We start from the raw sequence: 27,870 nt of genomic DNA on the forward strand, positions 1-27,870 counted from the left end.
CCCACCTCCTTAGAGAAGCTATCCTACCTCCACCTAACAACTAAACTTTTATATTCTTCTTCAGCTCATCTCCCAGTTATTACATTTTGTATCGCTTGACCCTCCCCCTTAGATTGTAAGCTCTAATGAGCAGGACCCTCTGATTCCTCTTGTATTGAATTGTATTGTAACTGTTCTGTCTGCCTTCATTTTGAAAAGTGCTGCACAAACTTTTGGCACTACATAAATCCTGTATAATAATATAATAATAATTAAAAAAAAGGTTTTGACCTAGATTTAAAACATATTACTGAAAGTGAGTGTACAGGAGAAAATAATAATCCCTCCTCACTCCAGCCTCTGACTGGAGAAAAGGGTGGTATTTCACTGGAAAGCAGTTTTAAGTAGAGCTACAGTAAAACCAGGCTATGGACTGTCACATTTTTACATATTTTATGGGAAGCAGTAAATCTGTATGCCTTCATGAACCTCTGTAGCTGCAGACAATAATTACCTCCTCAAGAAAATCTGGATTCCAAATGATTGTGAATTATAGCCTTTTAGTGCTCCCCACTCTGCAAGGGTTAAATACCTAAAGATGTTAATACTCACCTGCCCAGTGGTCTCTAACTGGCAATGACATCTTCTTCTGAGTGTAGATCTTTGGACCTCTTCGTTGGCTGGTGCAGGATGATGTCACACCTGCACATGCACAGGATTCAGTTATCCTGGCACCCAGAGACTGGCATAGCATGGTAAGCTGAGCTGCGCATGCACAGTTCCGCACCAGAGAAGACAGCGAGCAGGCAGGTAGGGACATTTTATTGCAGAAGAGACATTGCAAGTCTCTTCTGCAATAAAAGTCTACCGGCTTGCTGTTTTTTACAGCAGAACATTAGTTCCACTTTAAATGCTGGTTTACTCTAGGAGATAAGGAATAAGGTGAAATACTTACCATATTCCTTGCTTCCACAGCCTTGCTTCTCTCTGTATGACTGGTCCCCAGAATAACCTCCTCTTTACGCATGACTAGTTACAGCAGTCCTGTGATGTACATGAGGACACTGGGGCCCAACCACATCCTGGGAGGGTCCAAGAACAAAGGAAAATACTGACTGTTTGGGGAACAAGGAATAGGTTAAGTATTGTGCTTATTTACTACTCCTCTAGATGAGAATTTAACCTAGTCAGTGTGGGTGGAAAAGGGAGTACTGAAAGGTGAAATTTCACAGTAGCCAGGATTTCAGCTTGAAGTTATCACTCTGCTCTCTACCCCCTTCAAGAGAACCTGTTCAATGTTTGCATATGTGATTAGATAACTAGAAAGTTGCCATGCCACTGCTAGCAAGGAAGGGGAGCCAAACAAATTTCTGAGAGATAATGAAAGTCAGCGAGGGCTCATTACTGTATAAAGCTTATTTGTAGCTTGTTAGGAATATGGCCACAGTTCCATACTTACATAATTAACTGAAATACAATATTAGTTACCATCTATGGTGAATTATGTAATTCATGATATTATTCTGATTGGACAATCCTCTCATTCTGCAGAGATCATTTGGTCACATACTTAATCTTCATATGACCAACAGTAAGAGCATGAAAATGTGTTTGGCTGGAAAGGAAAGTGGAAAGGAGAGTTCTGCCTCAAGAATTGCTGCTGTGCTGAGCCTCCACCATGTATGGGACCTTCTCCTTTCACAAATCTGTACTCAGAAAATTCTGCACTCTACCCCTGTACCAGCATTTTTCCCTTTTCAGTCATGGGCTCTGCTGTCTGCTTGCTGGGTCCCACAGCAGCTGCACTGGTTGCTATAGCTATAGGTATACTCTTTATTTTAACCCTTCTGTTAACCACTATTCATCCAATCCACCAGGACTGTTTGTTCACCTTGGGTCTATAATACAAGCATTTATAAAATATGACAGAATAACTGTTTTGTGTGTTTCTATACAGGAATAGCAAGCACATTTTGCTGGTATAATTAGTAAAGTAAAGATATATATGCAAGCTAAAGTTTTATTTATACAACTATAGTAAATGTTGGAATACAATGTTCATGTATCTTGTGTGCAACAACTACATTACTGTCAGTGTTCAGTAGAAATATTTTCCCCAGCCAGTAGATGGTGTTTATAGGTTTGTAGCTGCATCTATGACTATTATGTCTTCTTCCGGAATAAAGTTCCTTTTTTCCTGTTTGCACATAAGCAGTAGATAAACACAAGTGGACTGTGCACTGTCTGTACGGTAGGGCTGTATACAGAATCTACAACAGTAAACATAACTCTAAGTGGCTGCTCATTGGTTACTTTGCTTTACACAAAGTTTTTCGATTATGTACTGATTTACTGAATAAGCCCAGTAGCTTATGGCTCAGGCCTTAGCTGGTAACATGCCAGTCCTGCCATTTCCCAGAATGGTTCATGTGTCAGAAAGTATGTATAGGTTAGTCAGAGTTCAGCCCAAACACCCTATATTCATACAAGAGCAAAATGTACTACTTCCTACAAAACATTTTTACTTTGATGCGCATTTATCATTTTTGCCCATGTGGGTATAAATGTTGGGGTATTTTTACAACACTCATTACAACTGAGGAAGCCATTTGGTTAAGTACAAAGCCATCAATATTTCTAAACAAGTACAGTTGACTGTGAGTTAGTGCTATACCAGTCTCAATATATGGTATCCTGAACAATAAGAATGAACAATACTAGCAAATAATCCAATCACCTGAGCCAGGAACAGCATGGTTCATCTTGTAAAGCAAAATGTAATAGAAAATGCGCACATATGTATGTATTAACCAGAGTGGAAGGGGCAATGGGATACATAAACCATTAGCAAATATTCTACCTGCACACTCTACAACTGGCCACCAGGCTGAACAAAAAAAATATACCGGTATATAATAGATTTCTCTGTCCAAACAAATGAGGTAGATGGAGGAATCCCCACTGCCAGAACATTGTATTCTGACAGTAGCACCCATAGTTCCAACTCTTTTTGCTCCACCCCATGACCATGTCTTTAAAGTGATTCTACATTTTTTTTTAAATAATAAATATGTCCTACTTACCTGCTCTGTGCAATAGTTTTGCACAGAGCAGCCCCAATGCTCTTCTCGGGTCCCTCACCAGCACTCCTGGCTCCTCTCCCTTGATCAGTGCCCCCAATAGCAAGCTGATTGTTATGGGAGCATTGGTGCGTGCTGGTTCTATAAGACACATAGAGCAAAGGCTCGGCCCTATCCCCCACTCTCTCCTCATTGGCTCACTGGCTGTGATTGACAACAGTGGGAGCCAATGGCTCCTGCTGCTGTGTCTCAGCCAATGAGGAGAGAGAAAGACTAGGGACATGCAAATCGCTGGATTGAGAGGGGGCTCAGGTGAGTAATATAGGGGCTGTGCAGGGAGAAGCACACAAGGTTTTTTACCTTCATGCATTCTTTGAAAACCTTCAGTCTTTACAACCACTTTAACAGACTGGCTTCAGACAGGCGTAGTTTCCACTCCAAAATCCAGGAAGTAGGAATTTGTCCAAATTCTTCTGTGGCCCATAGGTCTGTGGGACCCCAAAGAGTATGGCCTTACATAACATGTTAGGGTAAGCAGCCTTCCAAGAAGTGTACTATATGGTTGTATTTCCTGACCATTCCAGACCATTTCAGCTAATTAATGCATCAATTTTCTTTGTTACTAATGAGGTAATTCTCTCAGCAATTTTATTAGGGTGCAATAGAACATTACATATGCTCCATTGCCTTGTACATGGTATGGGTAACTGTGCAACTTCTTAATGACTCATGAATAGCACCATTGTTGAAAGAACTTGCTTTTGAAACAGGGTTCCTGGTCTGTGGACAGCTATAAGGAAGACATATCTACTTCAACACCACCTGGGCGATCATGTTGCAGATTGGTACTGCTACAGCACATTGGTAAAATGGTCCACCATAACTAGATTGTAATGGTATCCATCTTCTGAGGTGTGAAGTGTCAATGGTCAGTACTTCCAATAGTGCAGATGTGTACCAAGGCAAAGGTAGAATCCAGACCTCTGTCCCCTTTAACAGTGTACAGTGTGTTGGCAGACTTGTTCAATCAGCTGTAACAGACCAATAAATATGGCTTGTCTCTTGAACTGGGTGAATTTTTTTATGTGGATTATCTCTACCACACACCACAGGCATGGGCATTTCACAGTACAACCTACCCGGTCACTGACAAGTTATGGGGAAACATTGTTCCAGTATACCATTTGTCAGGACAAGATGAGACCACTAACTCACCCTTGTCTTTGTTTCCAGTAGTAGCTTCTGTCTCTCTCTCTGGGACTGGGTTGCTGCCATAACCATATAAACTCTATTAGTTGGGCAACCACAGGATCCTGTCTTCTGGAGAAGCTGCATTCTATTAGGCTGTGGCCCAGCTGTCCGCTCGCAGGTTCTGACAGTGGACGGCCTCTTATCTGTCTGCAAATCACTTACCCAGCTACTTCTGCATCGTCATGTGTATCTTCTCCAAGCTGCTAAGTGAGGGAAGCTGAGGAACTTATCTTCTTTGGGAATGTCTTGTAAACCAGGTAGTGCACCTGCATCTGAGCATGGTAAGTCAACAGTAATGTTAATCTCTTCAGATATTCTCCTCCTACATGTAAAAATCAGCTTTTTTGCTATAAAACTACTTAGAAACCCCCAAATGTTATATATATATATATATATATATATATATATATATATATATATATACAGTATATATATATATATATACAGTATATAATGTTTGATTTATTTAAAAAAATGTTAGCAGAGACCCTAGAGAATAAAATGGTGGGTGTTGCAAATTTTTATGTCACACAATATTTGCGCAGCAGTTTTTTAAAAACACAATTGTCTTGGAAAAAATACACCTTTATGAATTTTAATGCACAAAAACACAATATAATACTAATTATTTGGTAAAATATAAACGATGATGTTATGCTGAGTAAATAGCTACCTAACATGTCATGATTTAAAAATGCATACGCCCATGGTCTGATCAGATGGGAGAGCCTGTAAAGGCAGCAGTGGTAGGTGGGGGCCCCCTTCTGCCGCCCATAAAAGTGATCCAGTGGCTCAATCACCACTTGGATCACTTTTACCATGTACAAAATCAACGGCTGTGAAAAATTATACCAGGATCATGGTTGTAGCCTCAACCGTGATCCTGGTATAACCATTTTAACCTTAGGCCATTTATAAATAGCCTAAGGGACAGGAATTGGTTAATAATAGTGCATAGTGAGTGTGTAATAGTAACAGACAGATCATTTACAATAACTATTCTAATATCCCTTTAGTGGATTTTTTCCTGGCCAAAGCAAAATTACAAAACAATGAATGTATGTTAAAATTCCATTGCTGGTGTAGCTGAGACAGACAGAATTTTACTATAGCTATTACAATATTCCTAATTTTATTTATTTATTTTTTTTAATGTGGGTGGTTTTCTTGGCAAAATAAAATTGCATAACAGCAATAATAACAGCAACAACAAAATAATAAAAATAACATTATTATTATTATTATTATTATTATTATTAATAATAATAATAATAATAATAATAATAATACCTGTTAGTATAGTATGAAGTTATAATACCATTTTTGAATAATAAATACATTTATATTAAACAAATTTAAATTCTGGTGATGGTGTTTGGTTACACAGCAAATTTTATAATTGTTGTATTTCTAACTTTAAAAAATGAAAATTATCAGTGGGATTTTTGCTGGCCAAAGAAAATTACATAATAGCAATAATTACAACAACAACAACTTCCATTTTGCTTGAGGTGATTGTAGCTGCATTATTGCATTTGCGGCAGAAACAATTGAATACTGTCTGTGATACTTTTTTTATTTGCACTAACAAACAATTTTATTTTATTTTAACAAACAAACAAATTTTAAAATAACAAACAATCTCTGTTCTCTTCTTTTTTTTCCCATCCCCTACATCTCTTCTTACATTCTGCTATACCTTTGTGATCAGTACTGCTTTGACCTGAAGAAGGGGACACTCCCCGAAAGCTTGTCCTCAAAATTGTTTGTTAGTGCATATAAAAGAAGTATCATGGACAGTACTCAATTGTTTCAACAACAAAATAATAATAATAATTGTAGTAGTATCAATATTCCTGAAATGTGTTGGAGTTTCTACAAGGACAACAAAGAAAAATAATAATCATCATCATAATAATAAAATAATAAAATATAAGAAGTGTAATTGTTGTATGTTTATGTTCTAGTCATGGTGTAATTGTGACATAGAGAATATTACAATAAAAACTGTTGCACTATTGAAAATCATGTTAATGGGTTTTTCCCTAGTCAGAGAAAAATGAGAAAAAGTAAAGATGAATGTGAATATTATCATGTATGCAGTCTTAATGCTCCTGTGCCTTGCCTTTTCTCTGTGCTTTTCCCATTGGAATGTGGCTCAATGAATGTGCTTCCTCCTCCCCCTCACTTTGGTGCATTCCAATCCGCATCCTACATATTATCCACTCCACATCTTCTTTCCAGCCCAAGTAACCACAGACAGCATGCTGAGAACTGAGAATCCTCTGGGTCTCCCCATCCCAACCACACACAGTGCCTAGTCTGACTGCTCAGCCTTTAACGTATTCCCAAAAAATCAGAGCAAAAGACACCAAAAGCAGGAGAATTGCTACAACTTTTTTACTGCTAAGAGACAGCAGTAGCCTGGAAGTACAGGAAAAGTTACTGCTGTAATTCCAGAGCCCAAGGAGGAGGCAGAATTCAGAGATCAGCTCACTCCTCTCCTGCTTCAGGGTGGTCCTCCTGTGAGAATGAAATATTTATAACTGCAACCAGAGGACAAAACAAGCACAAACTTTGCTGAAAACTCTCTGCATCTTAAAGGGTTAACACTGAGGGAACAAACACGATGCAAAAGTAAACATTTATTTTTTACAGTTTATTGCAGTTTTTTTCAATTTTATTTACATGCTCATGCTGGATGTTTCATTCATTTAAACTTGCACAAAAAGTGGATTTTAAAGGATCATTGGACTTCATATGAATTGGAGGAAAATCAGAGTGACACTGGAGTGAAAAATTGGAAGCCACTCTACTTCTGCAAGGTAAGATAACTTGGCAATAATTGTGCAGGACAGGGAAGAAGGGCTTTATTCTCACATGGGTTGTGTTGTTGTTTTGCAAACTGATAAGATGGGACTTTTTTGAGTTAGTAGGACACCTTCTTTTTGTTGAGATGTTCAAACTTTTATTGCTGTGAACAATGAGGTCCTAAATGTTTAATTATGAAGTCATACTGCTGGTCAGGAAGACGTGTAAACACACACACATTTGCACGTGGGTGTACACTTTATTTTGGTGCAGCGAAGTTGTTTGCACAGTGCTAAATGTGCTTAGCATTAATATAGTCTGTGTGTGTGCCACCAGCATAGTTAGTAACAGAGATTCTAAAGATAAAGGTAGTGACTACATATCTTACCAGGATATGTGAAAACATAATCAGTGTGGAGAAGAAGTTAAGTTGGCCATATCCTTTTCACATCTTTAGATGATTACGACAAGGGATCTGAGGACGCTACGTCATAATAATCACTGGAAAGGCAGTGGGGCCTATCTACAAAAACTGGGGGACAGAAAACCGCAGCATAAGCGGAGCAGTTGACCACAGTAACCAATTAGACTTCATCTTTTATTCTTTGGGTAGACAAATGAGGAAATCAGATTGGTTGCTGGTGGTGACAACACCACTTTTCTTAGCACTTTCTTTTTTCTTCTTTCCTGTTTTTATAACTCTGTCCCACTGAGTTTTGCTTAATCACAAGCAATTATTTTATTTTCTCATAATTTCCACCTTAACTTCATGCCAGTATGAAAGATTTGTTTCAGCAAGCTGGATAATTTAACAATCAATTAAAGCAATTTTTATCACTTCTGTGCTATTGTTATCATTTGTTTGTTGACTCATGCAATATCCAAATGGGGAAATTGTTGGATTGTTTGCAAAAGTCTGTTTGTTTGTCCATCCATCAATGCTGCCTTTAAAATAAGTAGGTGCCTTCATTTAGGGGTCTATATATTATTATTATTATTATTATTATTATTGTTTTTACATAATATTCACGCAACCTTCACTCAAGATTCATACATTTTGTAATCAATTGTGGGTGAAAGTTGTGTGACTCTTGTGAAAAATATTATATGTGGACATTGTATTGTGTGATTACATATATACAGTATGGTTTTATGGCTTGTCTTTAGATACTTGTGTTGTATAGTGTCCAATGCTTTTTATAACGTGGGGTGAGGTGTTCCAAAATACATTTTGTGCTAGACTAGCAAAACTGTATTTCTGAAGGAAGAAATAGAGGTTTCACTTTAACCTGATTGAGGGTTTGAATAAAAAACAGCATAACTGCACTTAAGTAAAATTTATAGGTGCTCCTTAGTAAACCATCTCTTTTTTGCTAAAGTTTATTAAACTCATCCCAGTAGTATAAACTGTTACATAGACCAACATCTGCAACAATCTTACAGTGACAGTATGTCTTCTAGGTTCTAGAAAGTGAGTATCAGATAGTCATTCTTAGTAATTGTAAAACTTCACCTGTTGTCTTTCAGGGGGGTCTGCTATGTATTATTACAGGCCTAATGATATAATCCCCTGGCCTGCTTAGCAAAGCTGTCAGAATGAATAGCGCATATGGTCAATAATCTACAGTCTCCAACAGTACTTGAAGCCCACCAAGAAATCTTTCACTTTTACAGTTTGAAGACTAGGACATTACAGTCAATGGAATGTGTTTGTGAAGGATACATACATGTGTCAGATAAACCACAGGCATTACTCTGCATCCAGAGTGTTGAGTTTTTTTGTCTTCACTAGAAAATTAAGTTTTGTCGCTTGGTTTTGGAACTTTGACTTGCTTTTATTGCTAGTTGGAATTCAATCTTAATGTTGTTTTGGTTCTGTGATATTTAAAATTCGTACTGAGGTTATGGAAATCAGCAGTGTGAAGGTTCAGTGACTGGTAAACCAGAGATGTTTAATATGCTTTCCCTTCTAAGTGCGTCACTATTATGCGAGATGTTGGAAGAGGATAAGGACCACTTGGCCAGCCTCTTTATCAGTCTATCATTCAGATTTATAGTGATACTACAGCCTTCTAGACTCTCCACTTCTCTGTTTTTAAGCTGTTTTTGCTGACTTACAAAGCCCCTTTTTAAAACAGATCCAAGGTGCCATACTGAATAGACAGTGAAGCAAAGGAGTGAAAAGGGTGCACTTCCATAAAACAAATAGAAATAACACGTTCTGCATTAAACAAGTGTCTCTGTGGTGGCTCTCGAAACAAGCTACTCACTCCTTACTCAAGACTGAAGTTGTTTAAGAGGTCTGACCTATGATTGTTTCATAAAATTAGCATGTAATGCTGATTACACCAATGTTCTACCATTCAAAACAAAAAATGGTTTTCATAGATTTGTTATTATGGTTTTTCTTCTACTACCTGTTGATAGCATGATTCTGCAATGAGTAGAACATGTGCTAATATTTGCAATTATCTCTCTATTAGTGTAATGAGATAGCTCCAACTTATTAGCAGTCAATTATTGGAACACAAATTCTGCATTTGCAAGGGATTATCTACCTATTATATAAGTACACTAAAGAAGAAGAAGCTCAGGTTTAAATGTTTTTTTATCTCGCCTGAAGATAAATCAAATTTGTAATGAAAACAAAAGATATGGTGAATATTTTGATATACCTATTTTATATATATATATATATATATATATATATATATATATATATATATCACAGGCAACTTTTACAACAAGCGTAGAATCTTTTTCATCAGTCCCTCCCCCAGAAGGAACTTACATTCTAATGAACCTACTAGAGTTATACACCCACATACACTTGGGCTAGGTAGCCTACTAGTATGTGTTTGGATTGTGGCAGGACTTCAGAGTACTGGAAGAAATCAACATGGGGTGAAATAGCATCCCTGGAGTAGATTGAACCCAAGATCCCAATGCTGAAAAGCCATGATTTTAATCAGCAAGCCAGTAAAGAAAATATACTTGCTTTCCCAGTGTGGTAGGATAACCCAGTCTTCACCCTTTAATTCTGATTTTTTTTTTACTTTCTCTTCTCTTACGACTTCCTTTTATAGAGTTATTTGCTTTGATAAGCATGCTACCCCCACTGCAGTGCTGTTTCCTTGTGTTTATAGTATGGAAATGAGAATAAACAAAGCAGGCACTGGATAAATAGAGCAACTGCATTAGTAAAATAAAGTATGAAGTCAAATGACATTTATTAACTGTGAGGTTGTAACAGTTACATGTTGCACTAATATTATAGATAGGTTGAAACAACTTGTTAGTCACTGGGTTTCTGACTTATAATACCTTCACTGGATTCAAATAGCTTGTTGTGTCATGCACTCCCGTTGCAGTCTACCGTCTATCAGCATACAATAAAAGGTTACGCTTGCCAACAAGAAGAAAATAGATTGATATGTCAATAAATAATATAGTAAAATTAGAAGACATTTATTAGCAACGTATTAGTATTTTATATATACCTGTATTTCCATGTCTACCCTTTAACTGCATTGAAAACTGTATGGATGTTCCATGACCATGTTAGAACTCAAGTCCATAGGCCAAGGGTTTCAGTTGTGGCCGCAGAGCTCCGAGGTGACCCATGTGCAGTTGTTTGCTACAATATTATTATTATTATTATACAGGATTTATATAGCGCCAACAGTTTGCGCAGCGCTTTATAAAATGAAGTACTAATTTCCAGTCAGTACTAAGTTTATGACCGCAAAATGTATCTATTATTTCTGGTACTTATATAGCACCGTCAATTTATGCAGCACTTTACATATATATTATACATGCACATGTCTAACCCTCAAGGGGTGTACAATCTAAGGTCCCTAACTTACATTCATACACGGGCCAATTTAGACAGGATCCAATTAACCTACCAGCATGTCTTTGGGAGGAAACTGGAGTACCCAGAGAAAACCCACACAGGCAGTTTCTAACCCTCAAGGGGTATACAATCTAAGGTCCCTAATGTACATTCATACATACACATACTAGGGCCAATTTAGACATCCAATTAACCTACCAGCATGTATTTGGGGTGTGGGAGGAAACTGGCATACCCAAAGAAGACCCACACAGGCAGAACATGCAAACTCCAGGGCGGTGGTGCTGTGGTTGGGATTTGAACCAACAACCCTAGTACTGCCAGGCAGAAGTGCTAACCATTTAGCCATGTGCTGCCCATATGATTGGGAATGACTGGGGAAGGGGAGTGGGGAGTCTACTTTTTAACATACATGGCTTCAAGGTCTTGAACATACTGCAGATTTGACATAACTTAGTTCATATCCAATTAGCTATTTAAAAATACCAGAGTATTTTAAATTTCATGGAGCTTTGGATTTTCAGCAATAATGGTACACTCTTAAAAAGGAAATGTGTTTGTCATTTTCAATGTGCCTTTGATTTAAAGCAGTGTGACACAACATTTGATGGCCTATCTTTTAAAGAACAGTCAGATGATTGCCTTTTACCCAGCATTACCCTATTTTGATGCAATATTTTATTCCATTTTTTTAAAAGTACAGCAGTAAAAGTTGAACGGTTAAAGTTAAGTGAAAAGGTGATAAACTGGTGAAATAAAAAATAAGAAATGATTAAGTTGCTTTGCGGAATGTTCCCTCTCCTCTTCCCTTCTGCATGAGGGGGTGTACATATTTTGACAGTAGTGATAAACAGGGAAAATTAGGGAAAAATAGCCCATAGCTGTCTTACAGACTGGTAGACAGAAAACAAGATTTCCAATGAAACAGCTACTCTGTTAAATAAGCCTCTTGATCTTGGGCAATGCCTATCTCATTTTTTGATGTACTCCTTCCTCCTTTGATTTTAAAACATAGTTAAATACAAGGTTCAAGAATCAGAAGTCATATCTGTGCTACCCTACCAGACTGCAAAAAAAGATTAAATCTTTGTTTAAGTACTAGTGGGTGAACATGCATAGTCACTGTGGCCAACTGTGTACACAGAATAGGTTTACACAGATAACCAAATATAGTGAGTCAAATATTCAGCTTGCATACAGCTGTTTTGAGTTATAAGGACTCCTCAGTACATGAAATGGAACAATAGCTTCTTTGGTGTAAAGCTTCCAGACAGTGCACCCACTCAAAACTGCCATTAAAGGGAACCTGCCACCAAGGAAGATATCTGCATTAAATAGCATGATTGAATCAATCATTCCCAGTTGCTCTATACTAATTCCAGTCCAGTCACTGCCCCTAAACTTACTGTAATCTTTAATGAAGAAATAATGGCTTATCTCATAGCTTTATATTTTGGCTCAAACAGAATCTGTTTATTTTTTACAGCAGGGCCAGTGCTAGACTATTTTGCACCATAAGCAAAACCACCTACTTGTGCCACCCACCCCCCCCCCCCCAAAAAAAATGTTAAAAACAGTAGAAATATTAACTCAATAAAACATGAAATTGCTACATTTCTTTTAATTTGCAAAAATAAGTGCCATAAGATGCCACCAGCACCAATATTAAAGACAAAATCAGTGTCATGGATGGTCTCTATCTGTGTCTGGCAGTGGCAGGGTGACAGTTGCAGTGAATGGAAGATGATAGATCCACACTCTGACAGATCCCAGGATGGAATTCCCCAGGCAATGGGGGAAGATAAAATGCTGTGATAGCAGGCAGCCCAGCCCACACACACACACACAGAGAACACCTGAACTGAGTGATCCCACACAGTGACAGAGCCTACACAACACACCACCAACACTGACACAGATCAGCAGGCCCAGCAGGCACTAGAAGAGCAGGCTGTGGGATCATGACGATGTCATCACCAGGGGCAGACTGACAACTCATGGGGCCCCCGGGAAATAGGGGATCATGGGGCCCCTGTGTCCTTGCCCACACTCAAATCACACCCAAAAAAGCCTACGAAAGGTACCAGGGACATCTCATGGGGCCCCCTACTGACCCCGGGCCCTCGGGCAGTGCCTGATTTCCCCAATGGTCAGTCCACCCCTAGTCATCACTCACTGGCACATTGCATGTGATGAATGGATGGCCGGCCGGGTCACACTCACACAGACAGCAGACATTACTTTCCTCCATATACGCAGCTCTGCCTCCACTGATGAATGGGAAGTGAAGGCCTGGAACTCCACAGTGATCAGCAGCTGCCAACTGGCTTGCACTAAGGGACTGCGTCTGACAAGAACACTGGAAGGAGTGGCAGCTCATCTGCTACACTGGCCCCAGACACCCGGCATCTTTCTCTGTCCATTCTTCCTCAACTCTGCTGCCCCTCCCCTCAACTGAATAATCATTTGTGATGTGGCGGCATCCCACACAGGGAAAGTGCTGGCCTGTGTTGTGCCCAGGTGCCCCTAGGTGGCAATGTGCCCTAGGCGGCTGCCTAGTTTTCCTAGTGCAGGGGTGTCAAACTGGCGGCCCTCCAGCTGTTGCAAAACTACAAGCCCCATCATGCCTCTGCCTTTGGGAGGCATGCTTGTAACTGTCAATCTTGCAATGCCTCATGGGACTTGTAGTTTGGCAACAGCTGGAGGGCTACCAGTTTGAAACACATGACCTAGTGGAAGCACAAGCCTTGTTTTACAGGTACTTATATAGCGCTGTCAATTTACACAGCACTTTACATACAGTATATTTTTTACATTGGCACCAGTCCCTAATCCTCAAGGAGAGTACAATCTAAGGTCCTTAACTCACATTCATACACATACTAGGGCCAATTCACCTACCAGCGTGTCTTTGGAGTGGGGGAGGAAACTGGAGTACCTAGAGGAAACCCACACAAGCACAGGAAGAACATGCAAACTCCAGGCAGGTAGTGCCACGGTTGAGATTAAAACCGATGACCCTAGTGCTGCCAGGTGGAAATGCTAACCATTTACCACTGTGCATTTGCAAGGGATCTGCAACATTGCCCCGACTTGGCTATGACTGCCTACAACAATGCGCTGTCAACAGCCCTTGACTCACTAGCACCTTTAACCACACACAACCTCAGACCCCGACCACTCCAGCCCTGGCAGACTGATCACACCAAAACCCTCAAACGACACAGTCGTGCCCTGGAGCGACTATGGCGCAAAACCAAATCCCTTCACCCGCTACAAATCTGCCTTCCACACCTACACCTCCTCCCTCCACGCAGCCAAACAAGCCTACTTCCTGACCCTCATCAAGGCCCTGTCCTCCAATACTCGCCGACTCTTCTCCACCTTCAACTCTCTACTCTCGCCACCCCCACCTCCACCCAGCACCTCACTCACCGCCCTTGAGATTGCAAATCACCTCAAAAACAAGATTGACACAATTCGCAAGGACATCGCCGCAACTCACACGCCCTCTCAACCCGTCCCCTCTCACACACCTCACCACCTCAGTCTCCGCCCGAATCACACACCTACTGAGCGACATATCAGACTGGATGTCGCTCCACTTCCTTAACTGAACCTCTCCAAAACCGAGTTTCTTGTCTTCCCCCCAGCCCGGACACCACCCCCCATTGACTTCTCCATCACATCCAACAATGCCACCATCAAACCCGCCCCGCAGGCCAGAGTATTTGGTGTCATTCTGGACTCCAACCTATCCTTCCAGTCCCAAGTCCAATCTTTAACAAGCTCGTGCAGACTCCACATCCGCAACATCGCCAAAATACGCACATTCCTAACTCCAGAAACCAATAAACAGCTCATCCACTCCCTCATCATATCACGACTTGATTACTGCAACTCCCTCCTTACTGGCCTGCCTGGCCACAGGCTATCCCCGCTTCAGTCGATCCTGAATACGGCTGCCAGACTCATTCACCTTTCCAACTGCTCCATTTCTACCACCCTCCTCTGCCAATCCATCCACTGGCTCCTGATTGCGCAACGGATCAAATTCAAAATCCTAACACTGACGTACAAAGCCGTCCACCATACTTCCCCGAACTACATCACTGACCTAATATCCAAGTACCACCCAGCACGCACACTCCGCTCCTCACAAGACCTCCTTTTCTCTAGTTCCCTGGTCTCCTCCTCCCATGCCCGCCTCCAGGACTTCTCCAGGGTGTCACCCATCCTCTGGAACTCCCTGCCCCAACCCATCAGATTATCACCTACTCTCCTCTCCTTTAGGCGCACCCTGAAAACCCACCTCTTCAGGGAAGCCTACCCCACCCCCTGCTAATTTGCCAACCTCCTCCACTCTTCCTACCAACCCATCCCCCACAGCTATCTCCTCCTGTGCCACAATTCCCTCCCCATTCCTATAATAATAATAATAAAAAAAAATTGTTTTCTTATACATGCATGTGAAGTTTGCAATATATACAATATATAACATCTCTATACATAGTCAGCAAGAAGAGTATAAAAGTATGAAGGAATAAACATCCAGAGGCTGCAGTACCAACATGAAAATACATGCTTGCATGTTGGATCAACACATTATTACATTAGTGCTGCAACCTCTGTATATATATATATATATATATATATATATATATATATATATATATATACACACATATATATATATATACACATATATATATATATATATATATGTATATGTATATATATATATATATATATATATATAATGATTATTATTATACAGGATTTATATAGCGCCAACAGTTTACGCAGCGCTTTACAACATAAGGGCAGACAGTACAATTACAATACAAATTAATACAGGAGGATTCAGAGGGCCCTGCTCATTTTTATATATATATATATATATATATATATATATATATATATTTATTAATATTGTAAGTGGTTTCATTGCACATATTGTAATAGGTTCCCACTTATTTTCCCTATGTCGATTTTTTTAGTATTTGTCATCTGAATAATAACATCTCAGATTAGTTCCCTTAAAAATTTGCAGTCAAACTGTCAGATGGTTAAAATCCACATTTATTTTTAGTGACACAGAGAGTTTTTTATCTATTGAAAAAATGTTAATAAAGTAAATATTAGCAGGTTTCTGGACAATGCTGTTTGTTCTGTCAACATTTACGTGGAGTGTGTTTGTAAGACACTTATAGTATGCTGTATGTAAATACTTGAACAGGAAACAGTAGATAAAAGCATTGATCTAAAGCAGATAGCTGACACTTCATCTAATACTGATCACCAATCATTCCTGCTTCTGTTTATTGAGGATATAAAAGCTGTGCATCGGAGAGCCCCTACAATGACAACAATTTAGTTTATAAATTCAACTTTCAGAAATACGTATGCTGTATGAGACAAAAAAGCACTTGTCACCATTTAAATGAGTTAGTAACAGCATATAGAAGTGTCCACTATTGCCTTCTCTGCAGTAGCTCTGAGACCCCACAGCTCACAGATACAACTTATGTTGTATCAGTAAAATCATTTATTTAAGTTATTTTGGTTCAAAATGTTACATATGAAGCTTCAAAAGAGTCATAAGCATTTGCATCTATTCACTCAGTAATACACATCTGTGCACATAGCAGAAGGGCATACGTTTGAAGTATTTTTGCCTTTTATTTCAATACTGAATTGGATTTACCTGCAGACATGTAAATAGCTGTACTTTGCATTCAGCTACTACAACCAATCAGAATCATGCTTTCATTAACTCACTTGTGATAGACAGAGAAATGCTATTTGGTGATTGGTTACACATTAGAGCAACACATCTGTTCACTCCTGCATTTTATGATTGTTACAGTTGCCGAACATTTTTCTTTTCTGTATGTGTTGTTCAGCTTTAAATAATCCTGTTCTTGCCAACAGCACAGGGTTAAAGCCGAACCTTTCTTTTTTACCATTGCAGGAAATATGCCTAAATTCCAAGCATAAACAAACACAAACTGCGTCACGCTGAGTGCACGCGGCTGGCGTGGAATTAATTCTAGAAGGAAAATGGCAGCAGCTTTAAAGGAGTAGGCTTGGTGGCCTTGTGGTTAGACCGTTCACTTGTGAAGTGGTAGATTCTGAGCTCTGTTACACCACAACCAATGTCATTTCATTTTTGTAAACCCCGTCTGGACTTAAAAATGTGCCCATAGCATTTGTTGGAGAACACCATCTCTTAGTGATATATTAACCATACATATAAGTAGCAGTTTAAGCAATGTGCCAGAGACTGCACAGAGAGAGCTTGCAAAGCATTTACTTTAAATTATCTATACAATTATTATGGAAATAGGAAAATATGGAACATGACTTTTTGACTGCACATATTGAAATGAGTTGAATGGATATATATATATATATATATATATACAAAGTATATTTAAGTGAAAGGAATGTTTGTTTTAGTTTAACATTTGCTTGCTTAACTAAAAATGATGTGCATTATTATTATTAGTATACAGGATTTATATAACGCCAACAGTTTGCTCAGCGCTTTACAATATAAAGGGAGACAATACAGCAACAATACAGTTCAATACAAGAGGAATAGGAGGGCCCTGCTCCTTGGAGCTTACAATCTAAGAGGGAGGGGCTGGTTGAACAAAAGGTAATAACTGTGGGGGATGAACTAATAGAAGATTCCGTTATTAGCTGAAGGCAGGATAGGCTTCCCTGAAGAGATAGGTTTTCAGAGATCGCCTAAAAGTGGGCAGATAGTCAGATAGATTGGGGTAGAGAGTTCCAGAGGATGGGGGAGGCTCTGGAGAAGTCCTGGAGAAAATCATGGGAGGAGTCGACAAGGGAGCTAGAGAGCAGGAGGTCATGGGAGGAGCAGAAAGGACGGTTTGGGTGATATTTGGAGACAAGATTGGTCATTGGTGATGTAATTTGGAGCAGAGTTTAAAATGGCTTTATATGTTATTGTTAATGTTTTGAATTTTATTCGTTGGGCAATAGGAAGCCAGTGGAGGGATTGGCAGAGAGGGGTGGCAGTAAAATTATACCGGATTTATAAAGCGCCAACAGTTTGCGCAGCACTATACAATATAAAGGGATATAGTACAGCTACAAAACAATCAAAACAAGAGGATTAACAGGGCCCTACTCATAAGAGCTTACAATCTAATAGGGTGGGGCAAGTGGTACAAAAAGGTTATAATTGTGGGGGATGAGCAGATGGAAGTGATAAATGTCTATTCGGAGGCGTGATAGGCTTCCCTGAAGAAAAATAAAAATTACTTTTTTTTTTTAATTTGCAAATAATGAACTAGTGTTAATGCAAAAAATGCTCTGTTCCTTAATTTATGCACAGGTACCACTAGAGCTTACATGGTTAAGGAAAATGGTGCAGCCCTTAAATAGACTGTTGCCTGTGTGGCTTCTTCATAAGTATGGTCCTAATGATTCCAAGCCATTCTAAAATAGGGAAACACCTTGTTTTTTTTTTTTACTTGTTATACTGGTAAAGTTGAAATAAATGTGTTTTTAAATGCAGACAGTGTATGTACCTGAATGGTGCCTGATATCAGCCTCTTGCAGTCCCTGTATAACAGAGGAAGACATGAGCTGAAAAAGCAGAACAAGGAGCCAATCAATTCATGTGCTGACAAGAAGCATGCTGACAGGAAGGGGGAGCAGAGTGACAGAGAGATGGACTAATTTTTGTGCTGTTTTTCCTTTCACTTCACTGTCCAGTCACATACTAGACAGGTCCAATACAACCTAGTCTTCGTGGAAGTGGGTTGAATGATGCTGGCCATCAAACTGTAAACTTTTTTGTTTTTGTTGTTCTTTTATATTCTTAAGCTTATTTCATGATAGAAGATGAAAGCCGCAATCCTGATAAATTATTACACTAATTCTAAACAAAACAATAAGTAATTTTAGGATGTAGGTTTCTCTAGGACTGATCTAGTAGTCTAGAAACTTAGGCATTTGTCAAAAGGCTGATATTCATGACTACAGGGTACTTAGCTGTAATAAATTCTGCTGTAATACTGAACAAACATTATCTGTAACCCATATCCTTTTTAAAATTGGTGTCTAATAGTGTATATTGTGTTGGGCATAAAAAATAGTAGTAATAATAATAAATGCTTAATTATGTTTAATAATCTTTGAACATGTACAGAAATGTAGGCTGTTGCATTTGTTTTAACCAAAACTACAGTTTAGGTGTCCGTTTGTGAACCAGAGAATAGCTGCGATTCAACGGATCTCAGCTATTCTCTGGTCATTCACAGTTTATAACACTCAGGAGATCCTGTCAGCCCTTCTCTGGAGATCTGTGTTCTCCGTCCAGATTCTCCAGCCCAGAGCTGGAGAATCAGAGGGACCGCAAACTAAGCAGAGATAATTTACCTCTGCTTAGTAAACTGGATTTTACTATAATCTGGAGAGATTATAGTAAAATGAGCCGTTTTTCACAGTTTGTAGACCGTTATCCAGCGTTTGGAAACCGTTCTCCCTTCGTTCGGAGAACTGCTTCATAAACTGCATTCACAGGAGAACTTTGTTCTCCGAGAATGCCGGAGAACTGAGCAGCGATCTATTACCTCTGGTTCACAAACGGACACCTTAGTCCCCAACAAAACAATGGAGAATTATAAAGTGACTAGTTTGTCAAAACTAAGCGTATCCCCCATCTACCTTTTAAAACTCTCTCTCCCCCATGAACTCAACCTAAAGCTGACCATACAATATTCAATTTTCTTATTTAATTTCCTTTAGATTTACATTCAACTATGTAGTGCAAGGGCCTGCCTGACTGCATACAAATTGAAAGTGTTTATGTTTGACCTCATGTTATATGGTCTTGGTAAATCTAAAGGAAAATTGTATAATGTATGGCCAGCCTTACTCAGGTGTTGCACATAAGACCAGCACAAGAATATAGGCACAAAGATCCCTGAACTACCAGTATCTCTAAGCATAAACTAGGTAACACTTTCACCCAATTTTGAAGTATAGGTTTATTTGAAATTTACGATGCACCCAGTGAGATACAGACATTCAGATGCTCTGATTTAGCCACAAGAGTTTTGTTTGAACTCAATATCTCATGCTAAATGTAATTGACAGTGACATATGTTAAGTTTATACTGTACCATTTCTACTTGCCCACCCTCCTTTTATTTCTTCATTCTGGATCCTTGAATCATATGAAAAGTCTTCAGTAAACTCAGATTGAATAAAAATGGCTTAATTCTGCCCATATGAGATACTGAAGAACGAGAGGGGATGAAGATAGCTGATGGGCATGCTTCAACAATGGAGGGGCAATCGAGAAAAATTTAAGTTTGTATTATGACTTATATTAAATGTTAAATTATTTTTTGTCTTCTGCCTGAAAATGGATACCTTTAGGTTGTGTGCTTTTGTAAAAGTTGTTCATCAGGTCTGTGCCTGAAAATGCTGAACGTGCTAAGCACATCCAGATGTTTATATATCACTATGGGAGAAAATATCTAGAGATACAGACAAGACCGCCTCCAAATCCACCATACTTGGCTAATGGTATGGGAAGACATCTAAGCGTCCATAAACTGCTAACATGTTTCGAGGATCAAATCCACTTCTTCAGAGACAATTAATTGTACCCTGTTCCAAAAAAAAAATTGTAACATTGCTCATCATGTATGTGCCACACCCTATCAACCTGTTGGCCAATTCTGGCTGAATATTGTGGTGGGTTATGGCTGCTCCTGATAAAACATGTACTTGTATATATTATATCATACTTGGATAGGCAGACCTGCTCTAATGTTCTAAATGGTACCATGTACTATTAAAGTTTCACAGTTTTTTCTGGTAAGACGTTCATTGGTTTCAGAAATTTTCCCACAAGCTTCAAAGTCTCTGAAAGTGATAGCAAACACTGCTGTTCTTTAAGAATGCTTCTTATTGCTCAGATGCTTAAATAGATCACATCATTTGACAAAAAAGTGGATGCTGTAGAAGAGTAGGGCACTGGGGAAAGTGTAATTTAGAACTTAAAGATGGTAAAACCAACAAAGTTTTGAAAAATCATAATGTCACAATGGAAAGTCATGGGCTATCATCATACCACAGTTTTCTAGCAGAGCCAGATTTAGTTACAGTGTTCTAACCTATATGCATCACTAGACCTTTCCACTGGGAAGGAGGCACAGAAATTGGAGAAGGTGTGTGTTTGGGGAAGGGGGGGGGGGTTACTTGGTTACTTTCATGTTAACATTAACACAAGCTTCCCATTTATTGACAATAAGTTTTTCCTACTCCTGTTGCAGATCTACTGTTTCCCAAACTTTGGGAATTCCCTAAGGTAACCCTATTGGTAAGAGAAACCAATTTCAGTTTCACAATTGGAACACAGACCTATATATTTCTATAGGAGTCTGTTACATAAAAGATGAAAATAATAGTTTAACGTAAACATATACAGAAAAATATTGTCACCCACTCCAGTTATTAAAATGTCTGTTGCGTGTCCAACATATATTAATTTTTTTTCTCACATTGTACAGGAAAATCTGTAGTTGTACATTTTTCAATTTGGTGATTTTTTTTCTCATTGTTACTGCTATTATTTGTTGCAGCAATGGACATGTCATGTGTGAATTGGACAATTTAGGTCATAGGTTAAATGAAGGCCAGTATTTATGCAAAGATTAGGGTGTTTATTGTCACATTAGACATTCCACACCTAAGCTAAAATATTCAGCACCCAACCTAATCTGTTTAATAACCAATCTACCTGGCACAGCCTGGAGAATCAATGAAGTAATCTTATTTAAAGACATCATCATGCATTGCCTCATGCCATGTCATTTTTATGTAAAAAATGAAATGGCCCCAATATTATTCCTACATGTGGCTAGCTTTTTAATGATCGATATTGAACACGGAACCTTGAAAGCTTCTCTCATGAATTAAAATTACATGCTTATACCCCAAATTCGCAGAAACACTGACCTGAAACTGAACCCTTTTTTGCCTATTTATCATCAAATAACTTCACAAGAGTGCACTGCCAAGATGCTCAGTTATTCACTTCTTATTGCTGTGTAATTTAATTCATCATGTTAAATTGGTTTACATGTATCAAATGATCATGGATAAGTTGCACCACACTGGAAATAACCCATGTAGCCTAGCATTTTAACATTATCCAGCCCATAGTTACAGCAATAAAATGTAGCTTGAACACCTGATCTGTCATCATCAATCTTTGTTTTAAGAAAATACATACTATGTCTAGGATCAAGCTATCATGAATTGAAGTAACTTCCCAAATTGTATTGGTGAATTCGGAAAGGAAGTAGGGGTTAGTTTACAAATCTGTTGGGTATTTGCATGTGACTTTCTCCCTATTCCACATATTTAGGAAGTCGGCATTAAAACTTTAAATCTTATGTGTACTGGCCAGGCACTCCATGTTGCTCCACACCTGGAGTCATTTGTACACCTATTGACATGCAATGAATGTCTTGCCTTAGGGGTCTATTGTGTTCTAATGTCCATCAGTTGTATGACAAAAGACTACATTAGGAAGCTTGCTGCTGTAAATTAATGACTATCCCTCCCACCACATTCCAGCATTAAAACCATTTTTGTACCACTTGCATGTTATCCCTTCAGAGAAGTTGTCAAGGAATTAATTGAGATGAAAAGTCATTGTAGTAAGTGATGGGAGGTAGCAGAATATGGATAGACATCATGGATAGCATTAGACAGGATGGCCTCTGCCCAGGGGAGCACCAGGAATTCCTAAGATGGCTAGACTATGCTGGGAAAGGTTGGGGCAAGGTCACTTACAGGTTACTAAGTGTTCAGGAAATGACCTACATGGGGATAAAATTAGAGACATGTATTAGTGGTGAAAAAGGTCTTCATTTTTAACGGACAACATTCAAACTCATCATATTGACTTGTACTGTTCAGGCTAAGCTACAAGGTGTACATTTTATACTTTAAAACTTTTACCTCACCTTTAGCTGATCACAGTTAAAAGATAATGTAGCTGCATCATACTAAACACTTGGAGTTTATATGTTCTCCTGTTATTTTATTTATTTATTACAGGTACTTATATAGCTCCGTAAATTTACATATATATTGTACAATCACGTTGCTCCCTGCCCTCAAGGAGCTTACAATCTAAGGTCCCTAACTCATATTCATACACATACTAGGACCAATTTAGACAGGAGCCAATTAGCCTACCAGCATGCCTTTGGAGTGTGGGAGGAAACCAGAGTACCCAGAGGAAACTTACACAGGCAGGACATGCAAACTCTAGGCAGATAGTGTATTGGTTGGGAATGGGATTCAAACCAATGACCCTAGTGGTGTTAGGCAGAAGTGCTAACCACTTAGCAACTGTGCTGCTCAGTTGGAGTATGTATTGCAATCCAAAAACCTATGTGAGTACTAGTTTGACAGGTGAAAAGCTATATTCTTTTTTAAAATAAACATGTATAGGAATTGCTCAAATTACCCTGCAACCTGTAATGCATATTAGTATGGCACGCAATAAACATGTTGTAAATGCATTGCTAACTGTACAGAACATAAAATTAAACAAAAGAAAAAGCGGCATTGATCATAGAGCTTAGGTTGGTAGGCAAATGTTGTGGTTTTTGTTGGTGCTTAGAATGTGAATACTCACCTTGTAATGGTTGTAAAAAGTACTCAAGTATATATTATATGCATTTCACAATTTTCAGACTGTTAAATCTTTATAATACCTTCCCATTTTTTTTAAACAATCCTGATGTCAGGTAACAATTTTGTTACATCGCTATAAAGCTTAGAACACACAATATGCCAAACAGGTGCCAAAAGTGACAGTGTCAGGGGTTGTGAGAAAAGATTAAACAGCAAAGGTGCATGAGCAGTTGCAGCAAACACTAAAAAAATTAAAATAAGCCATGAGTATAAAGTTAACTGTTTTACGGACTCCATGGAAGCATTTGCTTGACAACTTTACTCCCCTGTAGAGCATATGGAGACCCCCTAAAACCTTTAATTATTGACTAAACCTTCTTGGTGCTGGTTCTAATTTGCCCCTCTTATATATATGTCTGTCTATTGGTTAATAGGAATACCCATCATAGCGAAGAACAAAAAAAAAACAAAATACACTGCTCAAACAAATTTAAGGAACACTTTTTAATCAGAGTATAGCATCAAGTCAATTAAACTCCTGGGATATTGATCTGGTCAGTTAAGTAGCAGAGGAGGTTGTTAATCAGTTTCAGCTGCTTTGGTGGTAATGAAATTAAGAACAGGTGCACTAGATGGGCAACAATAAGATGACCCCCAAAACAGGAATGGTTTTACAGGTGAAAACCACTGACATTTTTTCTCTACTCATATTTTCTGACTGTTTTTCACTAGTTTTGCATTTGGCTAGGGTTAGTACCACTACTGGTAGCATGAGGAGATACCTGGACCCTACAGAGGTTGCACAGGCAGTCCAACTCCTCCAGGATGGCACATCAATACGTGCCATTGCCAGAAGGTTTGCTGTGTCTCCCAGTCTCAGTTACATATTGAAAAAAGATAAACGTCCATCCAGTTCAACCATTAAAAGAAAAAAAAAAGTTATAATCCTACACCCACAGTTGATCCAGAGCAAGGCCAAAAAAAACCCAGCAAAGCATGATCCAATTTGTTCCTCCAGGGGAAAAAATTCCTTCCTGATCCCCCGTAAGGCAATCGGATATTTCATTTATCAACTTTACCTGTAAATGTTAGTATCTAGTTATATTCTGTGCATCCAAGAAAGAATCCAGGCCTTTTTTAAAGTAGTCCACTGAGCTGGCCAGAACCAACTCTCGAGGGAGTCCATTCTACATTTTCACAGCTCTAACTATGAAGAAACCTTCCCGTGTTTGGAGATTACATTTCTTTTCCTCCAGATGTAAAGAGTGCCCCCTTGTCCTCTGTGATGACATCAGGGTGAATAACACTACACCAAGTTCACTATATGAGCCACTGATGTATTTATACATGTTCATCATATCCACCCCTTAATCTCCGCTTTTCAAGAAAGAATAAATTCAGTTTCTCTAATCTTTCATCATAGCTGAGCTCCTCCATGCCTCTTATCAGTTTGGTTGCCCTTCTCTGTACTTTCTCCAGTTCCCCAATGTTCTTTTTGTGAATTGGTGCCCAAAACTGAACTGCATGTTCCAGATGAGGTCTTACTAATGATTTGTACAGGGGTAAAATGATATCTCTCTATGGAGTCTATACCTCTTTTAATACAAGAGAGGATTTTGCTCGCTTTAGAAACAGCAGCTTGGCATTGCATGCCATTATTAGGCTTGTGATCTACCAGAACTCCCAGATCCTTCTCCACCATTGATTCCCCCAGTTGTATCCCCCCTAGTATGTATGATGCATGCATATTCTTACCCCCAAGTGCACAACATTACATTTATTAACATTAAACCTCATTTGCCACATAGTTGCCCAATTAAACAGTGCATTGAGGTCAGCTTGTAAATTGGAGACATCCTGTAAGGACGTTATTCCACTGCACAGCTTGGTGTCATCTGTAAAGACTGAAATGGGATTTATAATCCCAGACCCTATATCATTTATAAATATATTAAAAAGTAAAGGTCCCAGCACTGAACCTTGGGGTACACCACTGACAACCCTAGACCATTCAGAGTATGAATCATTAACCACTACGCTCTGAATATGATCTTTTAGCCAGTTTTCTTTTAGCCTTGATATAAACTATTGAGGACCATTTTGAGTTGTTGCAATGAAGTTTCAGCAAAGTGGACTAGCCTGCTGCATCATTTTTTCACTTTGATTTCCAGGGTGTCTTTGAATTCAGTCCTCTGTAGGCTGACAAATTTCATTTCCATTAAACAATGGGTATATACAGTATATATGAGGTAGAAAGGAGTGGGATCAGCATCAAGCAAACATCATTGTTAATTATAGAACACCTGGATTTAGGGGTCCCTGGGCACATTTTAGGGATACAGAGGTTGTGTGCAGGCAACCGGTGGTACCGGCTATTTACAGTAAGTGCCAATTTAGACACTCTCTCTCCAAGACTGAATACTTCTATTTTTTCATACACCCAGCCATGAGAAGAATGTATCCTATAGGAACACAAGAGTTGTGTGACCATGCAAAATGAATAAATATAGTAAATAGGCCTCAGGCAGATTGCTTAAATATTACCACTTGCCTACTGGCCACTTTTACCCCCTTCCTGCCCAGGCCAATTTTCAGCTTTAAGTGCTGTCGCACTTTTAATGACAATTGCGCGGTCATGCAACACTGTACCCATATGAACTTGGGCAGCACTGACTGGCAGCACTGATGGGCACAGATTGGCAGCACTGATGGGCACTTTTGGGGCTGCACTGATAATCAGGGCACTGATAATAAGTGCCATGATTATCAGTGTAGATGTTATTTGACACAGCTGATCACATGGTAAAAGGCTGCTGTGATTGCTCCTTTACTGTGTCATTTTATCAGCTATGTCCAAAGGACACGGCAATCACAGGCACGGTTGGGGGCATATGACACCCTCCCAGAACTGTACGACTGCGCTGTAGCCATTATTCAGCTATAGCGTGGTCGGGAAGTGGTTAAATACCATGGAACTCAGAGCTTTATTAGTACTAACAAAATTTAGCTCTGTGTTTCTGGGGTGATTCTACACTCTGCTCCTAAGGTACAGCTTACAGGTCTTGTTTTCTCTGCTTCCAGATGGGAGCACAGGTGTATTTATACAGTAATTATTCACAGTTTAATGAACACCCAGTCATTATTTCCTTATTAGTCTGTGACATTCCCAACCTGCTGTTTTTTTTTTCTTTGTCACACCAGTTTTTTCTATGCTATATTTTTTACTTAGTGACTCCTATACTGATATAAACTGTGCAATGCAACTTTTTTTTACCAGCTGCTAATGATTAGAAATAATGATAATACCCAAAGGAGGCAAACAATATACAGTGTGTACTCAGCTGTTGCTTAGTACTCAATTGTTTCTTAGTATATGACACTGAGAGAAGAATCCCCCTATACAAGTGTGTGGGATCTCTCCATCTTCCTATTATGTTAATGAGGTGTATTGTTCTTAAGTGATTCTGCCTTCCTCCCAGTAAAGTAATGCATTGTCCTTTCTCTCCTTTCTCACCTACCCCTACAAATTCCCATCACAAGTGGAAGCAGGTCGGGTTCCTCTAATCTATCCATGGGAAGATACAGTAGCTTCATTTGTAGGCTTCTTAAACACTGTTTGCAGTGAGCACCTTGCCTTTCTTTTAATGAAGTGTCAATGAAGGGTGGCAGGGTGGGACATCATTATTTATTTGCAGATAGATAAATAGATATTGATTTAGTGGTACAGAGATATTGAAGTTGTAATGTAGGTATATGACAAGCATTGCTCAGTAGATCTTTTTTTTCTTAACACATGTATTCCATATTATTTAAAAGCTTATGAGCTTAATATGTGTAATGACCAGTAGCACAGATACATGAAGATTCTTTTCTTAAGCCAGGTACATACATTCGGACCATGTGGACAGTTGTACGTCTAACAGAAGCAGGTCATATACTGTAAATTGCAGTTTACCAGTTCTCAGATGTAATGGCTGCAATACCTTTTTCTTTTTCAGTCTTTTTTGCTTTTTTACCTGTTAATACTGCAATTAACATACTTTATGTCCTAGAGAAACAACACTCCTATCTATGATACAGTATATATATACCTGTGGAACAGTAGTGTTGTCACCCTAGAACAAGAAATATGTTGGAAATTTAGAACAAGATGGACTATAGAGGATTGTTAACACTGCTAAGTGA

At 38.9% G+C, this 27,870-nt stretch overlaps 1 protein-coding gene across 1 annotated transcript in view; it reads left to right on the plus strand.

Moving 5' to 3' along the window:
* Window positions 1–6,636: 6,636 nt before the first annotated feature.
* Window positions 6,637–27,870, plus strand: part of GLI1 (GLI family zinc finger 1) — a 182,548-nt gene continuing 161,314 nt past the window's right edge. Inside the window, exon 1 of the mRNA XM_089681275.1 lies at window positions 6,637–7,135. The gene's annotated coding sequence lies outside the window, so the exon portion shown is untranslated. The remainder of the gene's footprint in view (window positions 7,136–27,870) is intronic.

This window comes from Staurois parvus, unplaced genomic scaffold (genome assembly GCF_062004578.1).
Source record: "Staurois parvus isolate SC_StPar_1 unplaced genomic scaffold, SC_StPar_1.0 ptg000017l, whole genome shotgun sequence".
Lineage (NCBI taxonomy): Eukaryota > Metazoa > Chordata > Amphibia > Anura > Ranidae > Staurois > Staurois parvus.